General features: G+C 37.4%; 18 non-coding genes across 18 annotated transcripts; all 18 read right to left on the reverse strand.

Annotated features, from left to right (window-relative positions):
• Positions 1 to 4: 4 nt before the first annotated feature.
• TRNAH-AUG (transfer RNA histidin (anticodon AUG)) lies at positions 5 to 77 on the reverse strand. The gene has a single exon. It is a non-coding gene; the product is annotated as a tRNA-His (tRNA).
• Positions 78 to 1,088: 1,011 nt separating this feature from the next.
• On the reverse strand, positions 1,089 to 1,160 carry TRNAH-GUG (transfer RNA histidin (anticodon GUG)). The gene has a single exon. It is a non-coding gene; the product is annotated as a tRNA-His (tRNA).
• Positions 1,161 to 1,168: 8 nt separating this feature from the next.
• Positions 1,169 to 1,241, reverse strand: TRNAR-ACG (transfer RNA arginine (anticodon ACG)). The gene has a single exon. It is a non-coding gene; the product is annotated as a tRNA-Arg (tRNA).
• A 509-nt stretch (positions 1,242 to 1,750) lies between these two features.
• TRNAH-AUG (transfer RNA histidin (anticodon AUG)) lies at positions 1,751 to 1,823 on the reverse strand. The gene has a single exon. It is a non-coding gene; the product is annotated as a tRNA-His (tRNA).
• Positions 1,824 to 5,323: 3,500 nt separating this feature from the next.
• On the reverse strand, positions 5,324 to 5,396 carry TRNAR-ACG (transfer RNA arginine (anticodon ACG)). Its single transcript has one exon. It is a non-coding gene; the product is annotated as a tRNA-Arg (tRNA).
• A 925-nt stretch (positions 5,397 to 6,321) lies between these two features.
• Positions 6,322 to 6,394, reverse strand: TRNAR-ACG (transfer RNA arginine (anticodon ACG)). The gene has a single exon. It is a non-coding gene; the product is annotated as a tRNA-Arg (tRNA).
• A 509-nt stretch (positions 6,395 to 6,903) lies between these two features.
• TRNAR-ACG (transfer RNA arginine (anticodon ACG)) lies at positions 6,904 to 6,976 on the reverse strand. Its single transcript has one exon. It is a non-coding gene; the product is annotated as a tRNA-Arg (tRNA).
• A 1,091-nt stretch (positions 6,977 to 8,067) lies between these two features.
• On the reverse strand, positions 8,068 to 8,140 carry TRNAR-ACG (transfer RNA arginine (anticodon ACG)). The gene has a single exon. It is a non-coding gene; the product is annotated as a tRNA-Arg (tRNA).
• A 509-nt stretch (positions 8,141 to 8,649) lies between these two features.
• Positions 8,650 to 8,722, reverse strand: TRNAR-ACG (transfer RNA arginine (anticodon ACG)). Its single transcript has one exon. It is a non-coding gene; the product is annotated as a tRNA-Arg (tRNA).
• Positions 8,723 to 9,231: 509 nt separating this feature from the next.
• Positions 9,232 to 9,304, reverse strand: TRNAR-ACG (transfer RNA arginine (anticodon ACG)). The gene has a single exon. It is a non-coding gene; the product is annotated as a tRNA-Arg (tRNA).
• A 508-nt stretch (positions 9,305 to 9,812) lies between these two features.
• On the reverse strand, positions 9,813 to 9,885 carry TRNAR-ACG (transfer RNA arginine (anticodon ACG)). The gene has a single exon. It is a non-coding gene; the product is annotated as a tRNA-Arg (tRNA).
• Positions 9,886 to 12,725: 2,840 nt separating this feature from the next.
• Positions 12,726 to 12,798, reverse strand: TRNAR-ACG (transfer RNA arginine (anticodon ACG)). The gene has a single exon. It is a non-coding gene; the product is annotated as a tRNA-Arg (tRNA).
• Positions 12,799 to 13,307: 509 nt separating this feature from the next.
• Positions 13,308 to 13,380, reverse strand: TRNAR-ACG (transfer RNA arginine (anticodon ACG)). Its single transcript has one exon. It is a non-coding gene; the product is annotated as a tRNA-Arg (tRNA).
• Positions 13,381 to 13,889: 509 nt separating this feature from the next.
• On the reverse strand, positions 13,890 to 13,962 carry TRNAR-ACG (transfer RNA arginine (anticodon ACG)). The gene has a single exon. It is a non-coding gene; the product is annotated as a tRNA-Arg (tRNA).
• A 1,091-nt stretch (positions 13,963 to 15,053) lies between these two features.
• TRNAR-ACG (transfer RNA arginine (anticodon ACG)) lies at positions 15,054 to 15,126 on the reverse strand. The gene has a single exon. It is a non-coding gene; the product is annotated as a tRNA-Arg (tRNA).
• Positions 15,127 to 15,635: 509 nt separating this feature from the next.
• On the reverse strand, positions 15,636 to 15,708 carry TRNAR-ACG (transfer RNA arginine (anticodon ACG)). The gene has a single exon. It is a non-coding gene; the product is annotated as a tRNA-Arg (tRNA).
• Positions 15,709 to 16,217: 509 nt separating this feature from the next.
• Positions 16,218 to 16,290, reverse strand: TRNAR-ACG (transfer RNA arginine (anticodon ACG)). Its single transcript has one exon. It is a non-coding gene; the product is annotated as a tRNA-Arg (tRNA).
• Positions 16,291 to 16,799: 509 nt separating this feature from the next.
• On the reverse strand, positions 16,800 to 16,872 carry TRNAR-ACG (transfer RNA arginine (anticodon ACG)). Its single transcript has one exon. It is a non-coding gene; the product is annotated as a tRNA-Arg (tRNA).
• Between the last annotated feature and the right edge of the window lie 429 nt (positions 16,873 to 17,301).

The following is a 17,301-nucleotide window of genomic DNA, read 5'->3' on the forward strand; positions in this document are numbered from 1 at the left end:
AAGACGAGCCAGGTAGGAATCGAACCTACAATCTTCTGATCCATAGTCAGACGCGTTATCTGTTGCGCCACTGGCCCAGGTGACATACGGTAAGTTTAGTGTCCTATCTGTTTTTGAATCTAGTTTTGGATTTTAGAGTTCTTTTTAGTATATACTGTACAGAATGAATTTGAAAGAGTTACCTATGCACTTGCTCCAGGGCTAGTTTCCTGTTAACATTGCAAGACAATTTTCTTATTACTGCAAAAACATCTTTTCAGTGTGTGATGAATTTGCTAAGACAAAGCCTCAAGATTTTAATTTCCAGAATTCAGTAATTGATGTCAAATTTGAATTCTTTCAAAAGAATGTTTCACAGACAAATAAATCAAAGCATGTAAAGATAGCTTCACAAAAAGCATTAAAGACAAATTGTGCAAGTGCATTCAAAGAATCTGCTTAATTTCTAAAATTGTCCAAACCTTGAAGTAAGAAAGCGACCTTTAAGCAGGAAAAAAAACACAAAATGCCATGACCCGGATTTGAACCGGGGTTGCTGCGGCAACAACGCAGAGTACTAACCACTGTACGATCACGGCAACGAAGACGAGCCAGGTAGGATTCAAATCTACAATCTTCTGATCCGTAGTCAGACGCGTTATCCGTTGCGCCACTGGCCCAGGTGACATATGATAAGTTTAGTGTCCTATCTGTTTTTGAATCTAGTTTTGGATTTTAGAGTTCTTTTTAGTATATACTGTACAGAATGAATTTGAAAGAGTTACCTATGCACTTGCTCCAGGGCTAGTTTCCTGTTAACATTGCAATACAATTTTCTTATTACTGCAAAAACATCTTTTCAGTGTGTGTTGAACTTGCTAAGACAAAGCCTCAAGATTTTAATTTCCAGAATTCAGTAATTGATGTCAAATTTGAATTCTTTCAAAAGAATGTTTCAAAGACAAATAAATCAAAGCATGTAAAGATAGCTTCACAAAAAGCATTAAAGACAAATTGTGCAAGGGCATTCAAAGAATCTGCTTAATTTCTACAATTGTCCAAACATTTAAGTAAGAAAGCGACTTATGAGCAAGAAAAAAAACACTAAATGCCGTGACCCGGATTCGAACCAGGGTTGCTGCGGCCACAACGCAGAGTACTAACCACTATACGATCACGGCAACGAAGACGAGCCACGTAGGAATCGAACCTACAATCTTCTGATCCGTAGTCAGACGCGTTATCCGTTGCGCCACTGGCCCAGGTGACATACGGTAAGTTTAGTGTCCTATCTGTTTTTGAACCTAGTTTTGGATTTTAGAGTTCTTTTAAGTATATACTGTACAGAATGAATTTGAAAGAGTTACCTATGCACTTTCTCCAGGGCTAGTTTCCTGTTAACATTGCAAGACAATTTTCTTATTACTGCAAAAACATCTTTTCAGTGTGTGATGAACTTGCTAAGACAAAGCCTCAAGATTTTAATTTCCAGAATTCAGTAATTTATGTCAAATTTGAATTCTTTCAAAAGAATGTTTCACAGACAAATAAATCAAAGCATGTAAAGATAGCTTCACAAAAAGCATTAAAGACAAATTGTGCAAGTGCATTCAAAGAATCTGCTTAATTTCTAAAATTGTCCAAACCTTGAAGTAAGAAAGCGACTTTTGAGCAAGAAAAAAAACACTAAATGCCGTGACACGGATTCGAACCGGGGTTGCTGCGGCCACACCGCAGAGTACGAACCATTATACGATCACGGCAACGAAGACGAGCCAGGTAGGAATCGAACCTACAATCTTCTGATCCATAGTCAGACGCGTTATCTGTTGCACCACTGGCCCAGGTGACCTAGGGTAAGTTTAGTGTCCTATCTGTTTTTGAGCCCAGTTTTGGATTTTAGAGTTCTTTTAAGTATATACTGTACAGAATGAATTTGAAAGAGTTACCTATGCACTTGCTCCAGGGCTAGTTTCCTGTTAACATTGCAAGACAATTTTCTTATTACTGCAAAAACATCTTTTCAGTGTGTGATGAACTTGCTAAGACAAAGCCTCAAGATTTTAATTTCCAGAATTCAGGAATTGATGTCAAATTTGAATTCTTTCAAAAGAATGTTTCACAGACAAATAAATCAAAGCATGTAAAGATAGCTTCACAAAAAGCATTAAAGACAAATTGTGCAAGTGCATTCAAAGAATCTGCTTAATTTCTAAAATTGTCCAAACCTTGAAGTAAGAAAGCGACTTTTGAGCAAGAAAAAAAACACTAAATGCCACCGGGGTTGCTGAGGCCACAACACAGAGTATTAACCACTATACGATCACGGCAACGAAGACGAGCCAGGTAGGAATCGAACCTACAATCTTCTGATCCGTAGTCAGACGCGATATCTGTTGCGCCACTGGCACAGGTGACCTACGGTAAGTTTAGTGTCCTATCTGTTTTTGAGCCCAGTTTTGGATTTTAGAGTTCTTTTAAGTATATACTGTACAGAATGAATTTGAAAGAGTTACCTATGCACTTGCTCCAGGGCTAGTTTCCTGTTAACATTGCAAGACAATTTTCTTATTACTGCAAAAACATCTTTTCAGTGTGTGATGAACTTGCTAAGACAAAGCCTCAAGATTTTAATTTCCAGAATTCAGGAATTGATGTCAAATTTGAATTCTTTCAAAAGAATGTTTCACAGACAAATAAATCAAAGCATGTAAAGATAGCTTCACAAAAAGCATTAAAGACAAATTGTGCAAGTGCATTCAAAGAATCTGCTTAATTTCTAAAATTGTCCAAACCTTGAAGTAAGAAAGCGACCTTTCAGCAGGAAAAAAAACACTAAATGCCGTGCTCCGGATTTGAACCGGGGTTGCTGCGGTCACAACGCAGAGTACTAACCACTATACGATCACGGCAACGAAGACGAGCCAGGTAGGAATCGAACCTACAATCTTCTTATCCGTAGTCAGACGCGTTATCTGTTGCGCCACTGGCACAGGTGACCTACCGTAAGTTTAGTGTCCTATCTGTTTTTGAGCCCAGTTTTGGATTTTAGAGTTCTTTTAAGTATATACTGTACAGAATGAATTTGAAAGAGTTACCTATGCACTTGCTCCAGGGCTAGTTTCCTGTTAACATTGCAAGACAATTTTCTTATTACTGCAAAAACATCTTTTCAGTGTGTGATGTACTTGCTAAGACAAAGCCTCAAGATTTTAATTTTCAGAATTCAGGAATTGATGTCAAATTTGAATTCTTTCAAAAGAATGTTTCACAGACAAATAAATCAAAGCATGTAAAGATAGCTTCACAAAAAGCATTAAAGACAAATTGTGCAAGTACATTCAAAGAATCTGCTTAATTTCTAAAATTGTCCAAACCTTTAAGTAAGAAAGCGACTTATGAGCAAGAAAAAAAACACTAAATGCCGTGACCCGGATTCGAACCGGGGTTGCTGCGGCCACAACGCAGAGATAGCTTCACAAAAAGCATTAAAGACAAATTGTGCAAGGGCATTCAAAGAATCTGCTTAATTTCTACAATTGTCCAAACCTTTAAGTAAGAAAGCGACTTATGAGCAAGAAAAAAAACACTAAATGCCGTGACCCGGATTCGAACCGGGGTTGCTGTGGCCACAACGCAGAGTACTAACCACTATACGATCACGGCAACGAAGACGAGCAAGGTAGGAATCGAAGCTACAATCTTCTGATCCGTAGTCAGACGCGTTATCCGTTGCGCCACTGGCCCAGGTTACATACAGTAAGTTTAGTGTCCTATCTGTTTTTGAACCTAGTTTTGGATTTTAGAGTTCTTTTAAGTATATACTGTACAGAATGAATTTGAAAGAGTTACCTATGCACTTGCTCCAGGGCTAGTTTCCTGTTAACATTGCAAGACAATTTTCTTATTACTGCAAAAACATCTTTTCAGTGTGTGATGAACTTGCTAAGACAAAGCCTCAAGATTTTAATTTCCAGAATTCAGTAATTGATGTCAAATTTGAATTCTTTCAAAAGAATGTTTCACAGACAAATAAATCAAAGCATGTAAAGATAGCTTCACAAAAAGCATTAAAGACAAATTGTGCAAGTGCATTCAAAGAATCTGCTTAATTTCTAAAATTGTCCAAACCTTGAAGTAAGAAAGCGACTTTTGAGCAAGAAAAAAAACACTAAATGCCACCGGGGTTGCTGCGGCCACAACGCAGAGTACTAACCACTATACGATCACGGCAACGAAGACGAGCAAGGTAGGAATCGAAGCTACAATCTTCTGATCCGTAATCAGACGCGTTATCCGTTGCGCCACTGGCCCAGGTTACATACAGTAAGTTTAGTGTCCTATCTGTTTTTGAATCTAGTTTTGGATTTTAGAGTTCTTTTTAGTATATACTGTACAGAATGAATTTGAAAGAGTTACCTATGCACTTGCTCCAGGGCTAGTTTCCTGTTAACATTGCAAGACAATTTTCTTATTACTGCAAAAACATCTTTTCAGTGTGTGATGAACTTGCTAAGACAAAGCCTCAAGATTTTAATTTCCAGAATTCAGTAATTGATGTCAAATTTGAATTCTTTCAAAAGAATGTTTCAAAGACAAATAAATCAAAGCATGTAAAGATAGCTTCACAAAAAGCATTAAAGACAAATTGTGCAAGGGCATTCAAAGAATCTGCTTAATTTCTACAATTGTCCAAACCTTTAAGTAAGAAAGCGACTTATGAGCAAGAAAAAAAAACACTAAATGATCACGGCAACGAAGACAAGCCAGGTAGGAATCGAACCTACAATCGTCTGATCCGTAGTTAGACGCGTTATCCGTTGCGCCACTGGCCCAGGTGACTTAATGTAAGTTTAGTGTCCTATCTGTTTTTGAGCCCAGTTTTGGATTTTAGAGTTCTTTAAAGTATATACTGTACAGAATGAATTTGAAAGAGTTACCTATGCACTTGCTCCAGGGCTAGTTTCCTGTTAACATTGCAAGACAATTTTCTTATTACTGCAAAAACATCTTTTCAGTGTGTGATGAACTTGCTAAGACAAAGCCTCAAGATTTTAATTTCCAGAATTCAGTAATTGATGTCAAATTTGAATTCTTTCAAAAGAATGTTTCACAGACAAATAAATCAAAGCATGTAAAGATAGCTTCACAAAAAGCATTAAAGACAAATTGTGCAAGTGCATTCAAAGAATCTGCTTAATTTCTAAAATTGTCCAAACCTTGAAGTAAGAAAGCGACTTTTGAGCAAGAAAAAAAACACTAAATGCCGTGACCCTGATTCAAACCGGGGTTGCTGCGGCCACAACGCAGAGTACTAACCACTATACGATCACGGCAACGAAGACGAGCCAGGTAGGAATCGAACCTACAATCTTCTGATCCGTAGTCAAAAGCGTTATCCGTTGCGCCACTGGCCCAGGTGACATACTGTAAGTTTAGTGTCCTATCTGTTTTTGAGCCCAGTTTTGGATTTTAGAGTTCATTTAAGTATATACTGTACAGAATGAATTTGAAAGAGTTACCTATGCACTTGCTCCAGGGCTAGTTTCCTGTTAACATTGCAAGACAATTTTCTTATTACTGCAAAAACATCTTTTCAGTGTTTGATGAACTTGCTAAGACAAAGCCTCAAGATTTAAATTTCCAGAATTCAGGAATTGATGTCAAATTTGAATTCTTTCAAAAGAATGTTTCACAGACAAATAAATCAAAGCATGTAAAGATAGCTTCACAAAAAGCATTAAAGACAAATTTTGCAAGGGCATTCAAAGAATCTGCTTAATTTCTAAAATTGTCCAAAAATTGAAGTAAGAAAGCGACTTTTGAGCAAGAAAAAAAACACTAAATGCCGTGACCCGGATTCGAACCGGGGTTGCTGCGGCCACAATGCAGAGTACTAACCACTATACGATCACGGCTACGAAAACAAGCCAGGTAGGAATCGAACCTACAATCTTCTGATCCGTAGTCAGACGCGTTATCCGTTTTTCTTATTACTGCAAAAACATCTTTTCAGTGTGTGATGAACTTGCTAAGACAAAGCCTCAAGATTTTAATTTCCAGAATTCAGTAATTGATGTCAAATTTGAATTCTTTCAAAAGAATGTTTCACAGACAAATAAATCAAAGCATGTAAAGATAGCTTCACAAAAAGCATTAAAGACAAATTGTGCAAGTGCATTCAAAGAATCTGCTTAATTTCTAAAATTGTCCAAACCTTGAAGTAAGAAAGCGACTTTTGAGCAAGAAAAAAAACACTAAATGCCGTGACCCTGATTCAAACCGGGGTTGCTGCGGCCACAACGCAGAGTACTAACCACTATACGATCACGGCAACGAAGACGAGCCAGATAGGAATCGAACCTACAATCTTCTGATCCGTAGTCAAAAGCGTTATCCGTTGCGCCACTGGCCCAGGTGACATACCGCAAGTTTAGTGTCCTATCTGTTTTTGAGCCCAGTTTTGGATTTTAGAGTTCATTTAAGTATATACTGTACAGAATGAATTTGAAAGAGTTACCTATGCACTTGCTCCAGGGCTAGTTTCCTGTTAACATTGCAAGACAATTTTCTTATTACTGCAAAAACATCTTTTCAGTGTTTGATGAACTTGCTAAGACAAAGCCTCAAGATTTAAATTTCCAGAATTCAGGAATTGATGTCAAATTTGAATTCTTTCAAAAGAATGTTTCACAGACAAATAAATCAAAGCATGTAAAGATAGCTTCACAAAAAGCATTAAAGACAAATTGTGCAAGGGCATTCAAAGAATCTGCTTAATTTCTAAAATTGTCCAAACCTTGAAGTAAGAAAGCGACTTTTGAGCAAGAAAAAAAACACTAAATGCCGTGACCCTGATTCAAACCGGGGTTGCTGCGGCCACAACGCAGAGTACTAACCACTATACGATCACGGCAACGAAGACGAGCCAGGTAGGAATCGAACCTACAATCTTCTGATCCGTAGTCAAAAGCGTTATCCGTTGCGCCACTGGCACAGGTGACATACTGTAAGTTTAGTGTCCTATCTGTTTTTGAGCCCAGTTTTGGATTTTAGAGTTCATTTAAGTATATACTGTACAGAATGAATTTGAAAGAGTTACCTATGCACTTGCTCCAGGGCTAGTTTCCTGTTAACATTGCAAGACAATTTTGTTATTACTTCAAAAACATCTTTTCAGTGTGTGATGAACTTGCTAAGACAAAGCCTCAAGATTTTAATTTCCAGAATTCAGGAATTGATGTCAAATTTGAATTCTTTCAAAAGAATGTTTCACAGACAAATAAATCAAAGCATGTAAAGATAGCTTCACAAAAAGCATTAAAGACAAATTGTGCAAGTGCATTCAAAGAATCTGCTTAATTTCTAAAATTGTCCAAACCTTGAAGTAAGAAAGCGACTTTTGAGCAAGAAAAAAAACACTAAATGCCATGACCCGGATTCAAACCGGGGTTGCTGCGGCCGCAACTCAGAGTACTAACCACTATATGATCACGGCAACGAAGACAAGCCAGGTAGGAATCGAACCTACAATCGTCTGATCCGTAGTTAGACGCGTTATCCGTTGCACCACTGGCCCAGGTGACTTAATGTAAGTTTAGTGTCCTATCTGTTTTTGAGCCCAGTTTTGGATTTTAGAGTTCTTTAAAGTATATACTGTACAGAATGAATTTGAAAGAGTTACCTATGCACTTGCTCCAGGGCTAGTTTCCTGTTAACATTGCAAGACAATTTTCTTATTACTGCAAAAACATCTTTTCAGTGTGTGATGAACTTGCTAAGACAAAGCCTCAAGATTTTAATTTCCAGAATTCAGTAATTGATGTCAAATTTGAATTCTTTCAAAAGAATGTTTCACAGACAAATAAATCAAAGCATGTAAAGATAGCTTCACAAAAAGCATTAAAGACAAATTGTGCAAATGCATTCAAAGAATCTGCTTAATTTCTAAAATTGTCCAAACCTTGAAGTAAGAAAGCGACTTTTGAGCAAGAAAAAAAACACTAAATGCCGTGACCCTGATTCAAACCGGGGTTGCTGCGGCCACAACGCAGAGTACTAACCACTATACGATCACGGCAACGAAGACGAGCCAGGTAGGAATCGAACCTACAATCTTCTGATCCGTAGTCAAAAGCGTTATCCGTTGCGCCACTGGCCCAGGTGACATACTGCAAGTTTAGTGTCCTATCTGTTTTTGAGCCCAGTTTTGGATTTTAGAGTTCATTTAAGTATATACTGTACAGAATGAATTTGAAAGAGTTACCTATGCACTTGCTCCAGGGCTAGTTTCCTGTTAACATTGCAAGACAATTTTCTTATTACTGCAAAAACATCTTTTCAGTGTTTGATGAACTTGCTAAGACAAAGCCTCAAGATTTTAATTTCCAGAATTCAGGAATTGATGTCAAATTTGAATTCTTTCAAAAGAATGTTTCACAGACAAATAAATCAAAGCATGTAAAGATAGCTTCACAAAAAGCATTAAAGACAAATTGTGCAAGGGCATTCAAAGAATCTGCTTAATTTCTAAAATTGTCCAAACCTTGAAGTAAGAAAGCGACTTTTGAGCAAGAAAAAAAACACTAAATGCCGTGACCCGGATTCAAACAGGGGTTGCTGCGGCCGCAACGCAGAGTACTAACCACTATACGATCACGGCAACGAAGACAAGCCAGGTAGGAATCGAACCTACAATCGTCTGATCCGTAGTCAGACGCGTTATCCGTTGCGCCACTGGCCCAGGTGACATACTGTAAGTTTAGTGTCCTATCTGTTTTTGAGCCCAGTTTTGGATTTTAGAGTTCTTTAAAGTATATACTGTACAGAATGAATTTGAAAGAGGTACCTATGCACTTGCTCCAGGGCTAGTTTCCTGTTAACATTGCAAGACAATTTTCTTTTTACTGCAAAAACATCTTTTCAGTGTGTGATGAACTTGCTAAGACAAAGCCTCAAGATTTTAATTTAGAGAATTCAGGAATTGATGTCAAATTTGAATTCTTTCAAAAGAATGTTTCACAGACAAATAAATCAAAGCATGTAAAGATAGCTTCACAAAAAGCATTAAAGACAAATTTTGCAAGGGCATTCAAAGAATCTGCTTAATTTCTAAAATTGTCCAAACCTTGAAGTAAGAAAGCGACTTTTGAGCAAGAAAAAAAACACTAAATGCCGTGACCCGGATTCGAACCGGGGTTGCTGCGGCCACAATGCAGAGTACTAACCACTATACGATCACGGCTACGAAAACAAGCCAGGTAGGAATCGAACCTACAATCTTCTGATCCGTAGTCAGACGCGTTATCCGTTGCGCCACTGGCCCAGGTGACATATGGTAAGTTTAGTGTCCTATCTGTTTTTGAACCTATTTTTGGATTTTAGAGTTCTTTTAAGTATATATGTACAGAATGAATTTGAAAGAGTTACCTATGCACTTGCTCCAGGGCTAGTTTCCTGTTAACATTGCAAGACAATTTTGTTATTACTTCAAAAACATCTTTTCAGTGTGTGATGAACTTGCTAAGACAAAGCCTCAAGATTTTAATTTCCAGAATTCAGGAATTGATGTCAAATTTGAATTCTTTCAAAAGAATGTTTCACAGACAAATAAATCAAAGCATGTAAAGATAGCTTCACAAAAAGCATTAAAGACAAATTGTGCAAGTGCATTCAAAGAATCTGCTTAATTTCTAAAATTGTCCAAACCTTGAAGTAAGAAAGCGACTTTTGAGCAAGAAAAAAAACACTAAATGCCGTGACCCGGATTCAAACCGGGGTTGCTGCGGCCGCAATGCAGAGTACTAACCACTATATGATCACGGCAACAAAGACAAGCCAGGTAGGAATCGAACCTACAATCTTCTGATCCGTAGTCAGACGCGTTGTCCGTTGCGCCACTGGCCCAGGTGACATACTGTAAGTTTAGTGTCCTATCTGTTTTTGAGCCCAGTTTTGGATTTTAGAGTTCATTTAAGTATATACTGTACAGAATGAATTTGAAAGAGTTACCTATGCACTTGCTCCAGGGCTAGTTTCCTGTTAACATTGCAAGACAATTTTCTTATTACTGCAAAAACATCTTTTCAGTGTTTGATGAACTTGCTAAGACAAAGCCTCAAGATTTAAATTTCCAGAATTCAGGAATTGATGTCAAATTTGAATTCTTTCAAAAGAATGTTTCACAGACAAATAAATCAAAGCATGTAAAGATAGCTTCACAAAAAGCATTAAAGACAAATTGTGCAAGGGCATTCAAAGAATCTGCTTAATTTCTAAAATTGTCCAAACCTTGAAGTAAGAAAGCGACTTTTGAGCAAGAAAAAAAACACTAAATGCCGTGACCCTGATTCAAACTGGGGTTGCTGCGGCCACAACGCAGAGTACTAACCACTATACGATCACGGCAACGAAGACGAGCCAGGTAGGAATCGAATCAACAATCTTCTGATCCGTAGTCAGACGCGTTATCCGTTGCGCCACTGGCCCAGGTGACATATGGTAAGTTTAGTGTCCTATCTGTTTTTGAACCTATTTTGGGATTTTAGAGTTCTTTTAAGTATATACTGTACAGAATGAATTTGAAAGAGTTACCTATGCACTTGCTCCAGGGCTAGTTTCCTGTTAACATTGCAAGACAATTTTGTTATTTTTAATAAATTCAATACTCTTTATTTCCTTTTATAAACATTTACAGACAATATAAAAAAAAGACAGGGACCTACATACATAAATACATTACTAACAACTTACAATACATAACATACATATACATACAGGTCATCATATACATACAAACTGTTATTATTGCTATTTTTTTTTTTTTCCCACATACTGTTGATTGTCTTGGAGATTTAATTACAGTACCATATGTTTACACAGAGTATATCGAGGTTCTACTTAGTTCCTTATATATTTTCATAGATTTTTTAGTGCTTTTGTGTGCTTTACACGTACCTTCATTTATTCATTTCTTCATTATTACAAAATCCCTATTTTTACATTTTAAGTGACATATTATTAAAGTGACTGTGCTTTGATGATGTATATATATTTTTTTTTTTTTTAATTATATGAACCAGTGTATTTTTTAGAAATATATAGCTTAATTCGGATTTCGATATATATCAGTGTATATTTATATTCGTGCACATATATATTCGATATCCCCCTGTGTCGTGTCTTTAGTTGTCATATATAAATCTCTATATTACCTCAATTAGGGATAACTCCTCATTTGATCTGACATTGGGGGAGTTGTACCATCTATCCCATTTGCTGTGAAATTTACTTATGCTATTTCTTACATTGTACATATATCTCTCATGTTTAATCAATTCCCCCACAAGTGCTCTCCATTTCGTAATTTCAGGCAGCCTAGGGGAGAACCACAACCGTGCTATCACCACCTTTGCCATAGTAACCAGACTTAGCACATATTGATTTAATAATGGTGAGATGTCACCTTCTATTTCTATACAAAGAATGCAAGCTCTAGGTCCAAATTCGGCTAGTAACGGGACTGTGTCTTTAATATCCTCCCATACTGCCTTCCAGAACGCATTTATCCCCGGGCATTCCCAGAGCAGATGCAGGAATCCTGCTTCCTCCATTGCACACTTTGGGCATCTTGTGTCTCCCCTCAACCCCGCTCGATGCATCCCCATTGGTGTCCGATAAGCTCTATGGAGTATGAAATAGTGTATTTGTTGATACCTAGTGCTGGATGTCGCATGTTTTATAGATCTTAGCACTGCCCTCCGTGTCTCATCTCCCAGTGGTCCCAGTTCTATCTCCCATTTTACTCTTAGTTGTTCCAGTTGAGTGGGACATTGAGCATTACCTATTGCCGCATACACTCTAGAAATTTTCCCTTTATTACTCAGTTTTTGGAGCATTGATTTTACAGGAGATGGAATAATCACTAATTTGAGGCCCTTAAATTGACATTGTATTGCATGCCTCAGCTGAAGGTACCTAAAAAAATCTGTGTTTGCAATATTGTACTCTACTTGTAATTGTCTAAATGATTTAAAAACTCCACTCGAATATAACTGTCCGATACTGATGATATTTTTTCTTTGCCATATATTATCATCTGACAATTTATCTAGCTCTATATATTTTTTATTATTCCACAAGGGTGAGTCAGTTTCTATTTCGGACCATTTCCATATTTTATGCGCTAATCTCCATATCATCAGTGCCTGTCTGAGTATATGCGGCAACCCGGTTGCAGATATCCCTGATAACAAAAACAACAAAGGAGGATGCCCCTTATCTATTTGTTCTTCATAATACGCTTGCATTGTTTTCTCCATTGTATTTTTAACCCATGTTTCAAGGTGTGTAATCTGGGAGGAGATGTAATAGTTCCTTAGATTCGGTAATTTTCTTATTACTGCAAAAACATCTTTTCAGTGTTTGATGAACTTGCTAAGACAAAGCCTCAAGATTTAAATTTCCAGAATTCAGGAATTGATGTCAAATTTGAATTCTTTCAAAAGAATGTTTCACAGACAAATAAATCAAAGCATGTAAAGATAGCTTCACAAAAAGCATTAAAGACAAATTGTGCAAGGGCATTCAAAGAATCTGCTTAATTTCTAAAATTGTCCAAACCTTGAAGTAAGAAAGCGACTTTTGAGCAAGAAAAAAAACACTAAATGCCGTGACCCTGATTCAAACCGGGGTTGCTGCGGCCACAACGCAGAGTACTAACCACTATACGATCACGGCAACGAAGACGAGCCAGGTAGGAATCGAACCTACAATCTTCTGATCCGTAGTCAAAAGCGTTATCCGTTGCGCCACTGGCACAGGTGACATACTGTAAGTTTAGTGTCCTATCTGTTTTTGAGCCCAGTTTTGGATTTTAGAGTTCATTTAAGTATATACTGTACAGAATGAATTTGAAAGAGTTACCTATGCACTTGCTCCAGGGCTAGTTTCCTGTTAACATTGCAAGACAATTTTGTTATTACTTCAAAAACATCTTTTCAGTGTGTGATGAACTTGCTAAGACAAAGCCTCAAGATTTTAATTTCCAGAATTCAGGAATTGATGTCAAATTTGAATTCTTTCAAAAGAATGTTTCACAGACAAATAAATCAAAGCATGTAAAGATAGCTTCACAAAAAGCATTAAAGACAAATTGTGCAAGTGCATTCAAAGAATCTGCTTAATTTCTAAAATTGTCCAAACCTTGAAGTAAGAAAGCGACTTTTGAGCAAGAAAAAAAACACTAAATGCCGTGACCCTGATTCAAACCGGGGTTGCTGCGGCCACAACGCAGAGTACTAACCACTATACGATCACGGCAACGAAGACGAGCCAGATAGGAATCGAACCTACAATCTTCTGATCCGTAGTCAAAAGCGTTATCCGTTGCGCCACTGGCCCAGGTGACATACCGCAAGTTTAGTGTCCTATCTGTTTTTGAGCCCAGTTTTGGATTTTAGAGTTCATTTAAGTATATACTGTACAGAATGAATTTGAAAGAGTTACCTATGCACTTGCTCCAGGGCTAGTTTCCTGTTAACATTGCAAGACAATTTTCTTATTACTGCAAAAACATCTTTTCAGTGTTTGATGAACTTGCTAAGACAAAGCCTCAAGATTTAAATTTCCAGAATTCAGGAATTGATGTCAAATTTGAATTCTTTCAAAAGAATGTTTCACAGACAAATAAATCAAAGCATGTAAAGATAGCTTCACAAAAAGCATTAAAGACAAATTGTGCAAGGGCATTCAAAGAATCTGCTTAATTTCTAAAATTGTCCAAACCTTGAAGTAAGAAAGCGACTTTTGAGCAAGAAAAAAAACACTAAATGCCGTGACCCTGATTCAAACCGGGGTTGCTGCGGCCACAACGCAGAGTACTAACCACTATACGATCACGGCAACGAAGACGAGCCAGGTAGGAATCGAACCTACAATCTTCTGATCCGTAGTCAAAAGCGTTATCCGTTGCGCCACTGGCACAGGTGACATACTGTAAGTTTAGTGTCCTATCTGTTTTTGAGCCCAGTTTTGGATTTTAGAGTTCATTTAAGTATATACTGTACAGAATGAATTTGAAAGAGTTACCTATGCACTTGCTCCAGGGCTAGTTTCCTGTTAACATTGCAAGACAATTTTGTTATTACTTCAAAAACATCTTTTCAGTGTGTGATGAACTTGCTAAGACAAAGCCTCAAGATTTTAATTTCCAGAATTCAGGAATTGATGTCAAATTTGAATTCTTTCAAAAGAATGTTTCACAGACAAATAAATCAAAGCATGTAAAGATAGCTTCACAAAAAGCATTAAAGACAAATTGTGCAAGTGCATTCAAAGAATCTGCTTAATTTCTAAAATTGTCCAAACCTTGAAGTAAGAAAGCGACTTTTGAGCAAGAAAAAAAACACTAAATGCCATGACCCGGATTCAAACCGGGGTTGCTGCGGCCGCAACTCAGAGTACTAACCACTATATGATCACGGCAACGAAGACAAGCCAGGTAGGAATCGAACCTACAATCGTCTGATCCGTAGTTAGACGCGTTATCCGTTGCACCACTGGCCCAGGTGACTTAATGTAAGTTTAGTGTCCTATCTGTTTTTGAGCCCAGTTTTGGATTTTAGAGTTCTTTAAAGTATATACTGTACAGAATGAATTTGAAAGAGTTACCTATGCACTTGCTCCAGGGCTAGTTTCCTGTTAACATTGCAAGACAATTTTCTTATTACTGCAAAAACATCTTTTCAGTGTGTGATGAACTTGCTAAGACAAAGCCTCAAGATTTTAATTTCCAGAATTCAGTAATTGATGTCAAATTTGAATTCTTTCAAAAGAATGTTTCACAGACAAATAAATCAAAGCATGTAAAGATAGCTTCACAAAAAGCATTAAAGACAAATTGTGCAAATGCATTCAAAGAATCTGCTTAATTTCTAAAATTGTCCAAACCTTGAAGTAAGAAAGCGACTTTTGAGCAAGAAAAAAAACACTAAATGCCGTGACCCTGATTCAAACCGGGGTTGCTGCGGCCACAACGCAGAGTACTAACCACTATACGATCACGGCAACGAAGACGAGCCAGGTAGGAATCGAACCTACAATCTTCTGATCCGTAGTCAAAAGCGTTATCCGTTGCGCCACTGGCCCAGGTGACATACTGCAAGTTTAGTGTCCTATCTGTTTTTGAGCCCAGTTTTGGATTTTAGAGTTCATTTAAGTATATACTGTACAGAATGAATTTGAAAGAGTTACCTATGCACTTGCTCCAGGGCTAGTTTCCTGTTAACATTGCAAGACAATTTTCTTATTACTGCAAAAACATCTTTTCAGTGTTTGATGAACTTGCTAAGACAAAGCCTCAAGATTTTAATTTCCAGAATTCAGGAATTGATGTCAAATTTGAATTCTTTCAAAAGAATGTTTCACAGACAAATAAATCAAAGCATGTAAAGATAGCTTCACAAAAAGCATTAAAGACAAATTGTGCAAGGGCATTCAAAGAATCTGCTTAATTTCTAAAATTGTCCAAACCTTGAAGTAAGAAAGCGACTTTTGAGCAAGAAAAAAAACACTAAATGCCGTGACCCGGATTCAAACAGGGGTTGCTGCGGCCGCAACGCAGAGTACTAACCACTATACGATCACGGCAACGAAGACAAGCCAGGTAGGAATCGAACCTACAATCGTCTGATCCGTAGTCAGACGCGTTATCCGTTGCGCCACTGGCCCAGGTGACATACTGTAAGTTTAGTGTCCTATCTGTTTTTGAGCCCAGTTTTGGATTTTAGAGTTCTTTAAAGTATATACTGTACAGAATGAATTTGAAAGAGGTACCTATGCACTTGCTCCAGGGCTAGTTTCCTGTTAACATTGCAAGACAATTTTCTTTTTACTGCAAAAACATCTTTTCAGTGTGTGATGAACTTGCTAAGACAAAGCCTCAAGATTTTAATTTAGAGAATTCAGGAATTGATGTCAAATTTGAATTCTTTCAAAAGAATGTTTCACAGACAAATAAATCAAAGCATGTAAAGATAGCTTCACAAAAAGCATTAAAGACAAATTTTGCAAGGGCATTCAAAGAATCTGCTTAATTTCTAAAATTGTCCAAACCTTGAAGTAAGAAAGCGACTTTTGAGCAAGAAAAAAAACACTAAATGCCGTGACCCGGATTCGAACCGGGGTTGCTGCGGCCACAATGCAGAGTACTAACCACTATACGATCACGGCTACGAAAACAAGCCAGGTAGGAATCGAACCTACAATCTTCTGATCCGTAGTCAGACGCGTTATCCGTTGCGCCACTGGCCCAGGTGACATATGGTTAGTTTAGTGTCCTATCTGTTTTTGAACCTATTTTTGGATTTTAGAGTTCTTTTAAGTATATACTGTACAGAATGAATTTGAAAGAGTTACCTATGCACTTGCTCCAGGGCTAGTTTCCTGTTAACATTGCAAGACAATTTTGTTATTACTTCAAAAACATCTTTTCAGTGTGTGATGAACTTGCTAAGACAAAGCCTCAAGATTTTAATTTCCAGAATTCAGGAATTGATGTCAAATTTGAATTCTTTCAAAAGAATGTTTCACAGACAAATAAATCAAAGCATGTAAAGATAGCTTCACAAAAAGCATTAAAGACAAATTGTGCAAGTGCATTCAAAGAATCTGCTTAATTTCTAAAATTGTCCAAACCTTGAAGTAAGAAAGCGACTTTTGAGCAAGAAAAAAAACACTAAATGCCGTGACCCGGATTCAAACCGGGGTTGCTGCGGCCGCAATGCAGAGTACTAACCACTATATGATCACGGCAACAAAGACAAGCCAGGTAGGAATCGAACCTACAATCTTCTGATCCGTAGTCAGACGCGTTGTCCGTTGCGCCACTGGCCCAGGTGACATACTGTAAGTTTAGTGTCCTATCTGTTTTTGAGCCCAGTTTTGGATTTTAGAGTTCATTTAAGTATATACTGTACAGAATGAATTTGAAAGAGTTACCTATGCACTTGCTCCAGGGCTAGTTTCCTGTTAACATTGCAAGACAATTTTCTTATTACTGCAAAAACATCTTTTCAGTGTTTGATGAACTTGCTAAGACAAAGCCTCAAGATTTAAATTTCCAGAATTCAGGAATTGATGTCAAATTTGAATTCTTTCAAAAGAATGTTTCACAGACAAATAAATCAAAGCATGTAAAGATAGCTTCACAAAAAGCATTAAAGACAAATTGTGCAAGGGCATTCAAAGAATCTGCTTAATTTCTAAAATTGTCCAAACCTTGAAGTAAGAAAGCGACTTTTGAGCAAGAAAAAAAACACTAAA

This window comes from Crinia signifera, chromosome 4, assembly GCF_055691185.1.
Source record: "Crinia signifera chromosome 4, ASM5569118v1, whole genome shotgun sequence".
Classification (NCBI taxonomy): Eukaryota; Metazoa; Chordata; class Amphibia; order Anura; family Myobatrachidae; genus Crinia; species Crinia signifera.